This window comes from Marmota marmota, unplaced genomic scaffold (assembly GCF_001458135.2).
Source record: "Marmota marmota marmota unplaced genomic scaffold, marMar, whole genome shotgun sequence".
Lineage (NCBI taxonomy): Eukaryota > Metazoa > Chordata > Mammalia > Rodentia > Sciuridae > Marmota > Marmota marmota.
Window position 1 is genome coordinate 63,642,515 of NW_025999968.1, and position 4,248 is coordinate 63,646,762.

The window sequence follows — 4,248 nt, forward strand, 5'->3', positions numbered from 1 at the left end:
TCTCTCCCCATCTCCTCCTCCTGCCCCATCTCCTTCTCTATCTCCCAGCTCCAGCCCCTGTTCTCCTCTGACCCCCTGTCAGGGAACCCCTCCCGGTCATCCACAGGGCCGCAGCGCCTCCAGGTGGCCGCCTGTCCAGTGCACCCAGGGCGGGCTGGCAGGGACAAAGTGGGCGGCCCCCGCGGCCCCTCCCGCGGCCCCTCCTTCTGTCCCCTCCCTTTCTCCTGCCCACTCGGCAGCCGCATCTGGGGCGGTCAGGACCCAGAGCTTCCTCGGGCCGTGTCCAGGCAGCCAGGTAAGCGCCGCCACCGCCGGGCCGCGCCATCGGTGGGCCCAGCGTGGGCCTGGGTGAGCTGTCCGAGAGGCGCAGCAGGCAGGGCTCCAGCCTCCTGGGCGCCTGCCCTGAGCCCGCCTTGCGCCCGCCCTGGCTGTTCTCCCCGCAGCACCTGGGGCAGCAGGCTGCGGAGGGGACCCGCTCTCAGAGGACCCGGGACAGCCCGACTCCCTCCCCGACAGGGTGTGCCACAGGTTCGGTTTATCCCTGCCTGGAAACGTGGGAGAGCTGAGGAGCCCAAACCGCCTCGTGGAAAGACCCCCCTTACTGGGACCTGGGCCCAGGTCCTGCGGTGCTGGCCACTCTTCTGGGCACTGGGAAGAGGCTCCTCCTGCTGGATGGAGCATTGTGGCCCTGGGAGCTCCTGGGCAGCTGGGGGAGGGGGTCCTGCGGAACTGAGAGCCCTGCAGCTACGCCCTGCCCACAGTGTGCTCAGGCCCTAGCAGGGCCCCTGTGAGCCTGGGGCTGAGCCCAGGAGGATGGTGCTGCCACCCACCCTAGAACCAGGGCAGCCCTACCCCCAGCACCCGCAGGCTAGGAGGACTGCCAGAGAGGGACCGGCCTGGCTGGGGCTCACACGGGAACCTCAAGGACCCAAACAGAAGGCCTGAGACCCACGGCTTTCCCTGTTCCTCAGTCTGCCGTGGAGGCCCCTCACACTTGCCAAAAAAAGGAAAGGTTTGGGTTTATGCCCTGCCTTCTTTCACAAAGGCCAGAGGCAAAGCAGGCCCCAGGCCCCTTGGGGAGAAGATGCAGGCTGCGTTGGTGGGGCTGAGGGTGCGGGCTGCTGCTGCCAACGCACACAGGGCGTGGTCCTGGGCCCAGGGGCCCTTGGCAAGAGTGACGCCAAGTTTCCCAGGGCAGGCTCGAGGGGCCGAGCACTGGGCAGTGTGTCCCTCTGCAGGGTGTGTGTGTCTTGGAAAGTGAGCCCCCACACGTGTCTGGTGCATGCAAGCGGGTGGGGAAGCTGTTGCAGGCCTTGGGGGAGGCAGGCGCCCAGGGGACAGTCCAGGCGCACTTCACCTGGCCCCTTGTCCCCCCTCGATGAGCGTGGCTCCAGCCCCAGGCACTGGTGTCAGCCGCCCCCAGGGGCCATGGCACCAGAGGGCCTCAGGGGCAGCTCCCAGAGTCCAGGGTGGAGAGGGATGGCCTGCACCTAGAAGGGGTGGGGGTTGTCACAGGGTCAGCACAAGGACCTACCACCCGAGAGGAGCCTTCGCTTCCTCGTGTTAGAACACGGCAGGGTGGTGGGCAGACCCCGGTACACCACACCACAGGCCCTGCTCACACTGCAGAACCCTGTTCAAAGGCTGGGGAAGCCGCTCTTGTGATGATCTTAAGGAAACACAAATGGTGAGGTGCTTCCCTTTTCCACGGCCTCCACGGCCTCCACGGCCTCCACGGCCCTCTGCCTCTCTTACGCATTCACACAAAGCCGGGGACCCTGGTGTAGGACCTGGGACAGCAGGGGCCGTGGAGTGCTCCTCATAGCCGGCCTGGGAGCCGGGTCCCTATCCTCAGGACACACTGGGATCAGGCCACGTTAGAAGCAGCATTCTGCATGGGCAGCCTGGAGGCCAGAGCCAAGCCCAGCCAGACGGGGTCAGCCCCCTGAGCCTGCCACAGAGGCTGCCGTGAGCGGGGGTCTGCACAGTGTCGGGGCTTCCCAGCCCGTGGCCAGATGCTCCCGGGAGAGGTGGGGCAAGGCCTGGCGACTGCGTGGAGGGAGGGCTCTTCTGGCCTGTGGGCCCTTCTCCTGGGGAGAAAGACCCAGGGCTGTGGGTCTGCCCTGGGTGTCTTTGGGTTTTGTCTTTTTAAAAATATTATTTTAGTGATAGAGGGACACACAATATCTTTGTTTACTTATTTATTTTATGTGAGGCTGAGGATGGGGCCCGCACCTCCCACATGCCAGGTGAGCGCTCTGCCCCTGAGCCCCGGCCCCCAGCCCTGTCTCTGGGTTCAGCAGCACAGTCTGACCACTGGCATTTGCCATCCTCTTATAAGTTGCCTGGTTGTGATTCCCCTGTTCCCAGAGTGCCTTTTGCTGATTTGTAGGACACACACACACACACACACACACACACACTTTTCTTTTTAGTTGTAGTTGGACCCAATACCTTTATTTTATTTATTTATTTTTATGTGGTGCTGGGATGGACCCAGCGCCCCACATGTGTAGGCAAGCACTCTACCACTGAGCCACGACCCAGCCCCACGATCTTCTTTATTGCAGTAAAGTACACATAGCATAAAACTTACTGTCCTAACTGTTTGAAGTGTGCAGTTTGGTATTATCACCTCCATCCCTAGTTGTCACGTCCCATGACTAAACACTCAGGGTCACTCCAGGGGAACTGGGCTGCACGAAATGACCACACAGAGACAGAGAGACCTTTTGCTTTGGGTCCTGTGACGACTCCTCTGACCTTAGGGGTCCGTGGAAAGAGAGCATTGACCCCTTTTATTGAGGAGAAGCTATTCCAATGAGGCAGGGGTTCAGGGTTCAGGGGGCAGAGTCTAGCTTCCTGATGTCCACTGTCAGCAGGTTGACTGACACCTGGGTAGGCCACACCCAAGGGCAGAGCAAGAGAAGGGGACACACAGAGGGGCGTTTCCATGGGACATTCTATCCCAAACAGGGCCAAGGGGGTAGGATTACAAAGGAACAGTGAGCGTAGCTCAGCCCCAGGGGTGTGCCTGCTCAGAAGGCTGGCCTTGCTGCCCGAGCGGGTCATGGCCCGACCACGCCAGACTGCAGTGACCTTTCAGATCCCCGTGGTGCACCAGGACTGGAAGACGTGGTCACACCCTGTGCTGGGCACCACCCCCAACTGAAGCCCACTGCACAGGAGTCCTCAGTAGTGCGTCCTCCCCTCTGTCCCTGTGCATCTGACTAGTGCCGGAGATGCCCGTGGTGGCTCCTGTGATTTTGGTCCTCTTGTGCCTGGCTTACTTCACTTAATGTGAAGTCCCTAGGTCTCCTTCCTTTTTAAAACAGGGCTGCCCCGCGGAGCATCTCTGGTCCATATCTCCCTCCACCTGTGGCTGGACAGCTGGTGGCTCCAGGCTCTCACTGCTGTGAAGGGTGCCACTGAGCCTGAGTGTGCGGGACCCCTGGAGACCCTGGCCGGCAGTGCTCCTGGACACTCCCGGGAGTGGCTGGTGGAGCACGTGCCAGGCTCCAGCTGCTGCCCGTGCCTCTGACGGTGCTGCCCTCTGATTTCTGTCTTGTGGGAGCAACACTGGCGGGCGAGGGGGTCTCCCCTGGCTTTGGCCTGGTTTCCTGATGACAGTGGAGCTGAGCAGCTTCTCGCCTGCCTGTTGGCCATGCGTGTCCTTTTCTTAGAAATGTCTGCCTAGGGCCTGGGCCCGCGTTTGATTCAGGCTGCTGGCAATGTTGTTAGGCTCGGGAGTTCTTTATGCGTTCCGGACACCAGCCCTATGACATGCATGATCACGGCACCTCCTCCTGTTCTGTGGATTCCCTGGACGCTCTGTCCATGGCGCCTGGTGATGCCAACATTTTAGTTTTGTGATTTGGGTCTGGTTTTGCTTCTGCTGCCTGTGCCTTTGCCAGACTTGACGAGTCACTGCCAATGTCAGGGTGCGAGGTCACTGCCCTGTGTTCTCGGAGTTTTATGGTTCTGGGCGTGTCCTGTGCAGGTCACAGACCTGTTTCAAGCTAGTTTATGTGTGTGGGGTCAAGGAAGGATCTAACTGTGGGTGTCATTTCCCCAGCTGAGGAAAGACTCCCCCCACTTGGCTGATTTTCGTGCCCTTGTTAAAAACCACATCACGTGTCTGGGCTCTCTCATGTACCTCGACTCTGCCCGCAACACTCTGGGTTGGTGGCTGTGGCTTTTTTTTTTTTTTTTTGAAAGAGAGAGAGAGACAGAGAATTTTTTTTTGAA

The 4,248-nt window shown here is 60.4% G+C and overlaps 1 protein-coding gene across 2 annotated transcripts in view; it reads left to right on the forward strand.

The window, feature by feature from the left end:
• Positions 1-138: 138 nt before the first annotated feature.
• The window catches only part of Col6a2 (collagen type VI alpha 2 chain), a 32,646-nt gene continuing 28,536 nt past the window's right edge, over positions 139-4,248 (forward strand). For both annotated transcript variants that reach the window (XM_015478866.2, XM_015478867.2), the window contains exon 1: positions 139-295. The gene's annotated coding sequence lies outside the window, so the exon portion shown is untranslated. The remainder of the gene's footprint in view (positions 296-4,248) is intronic.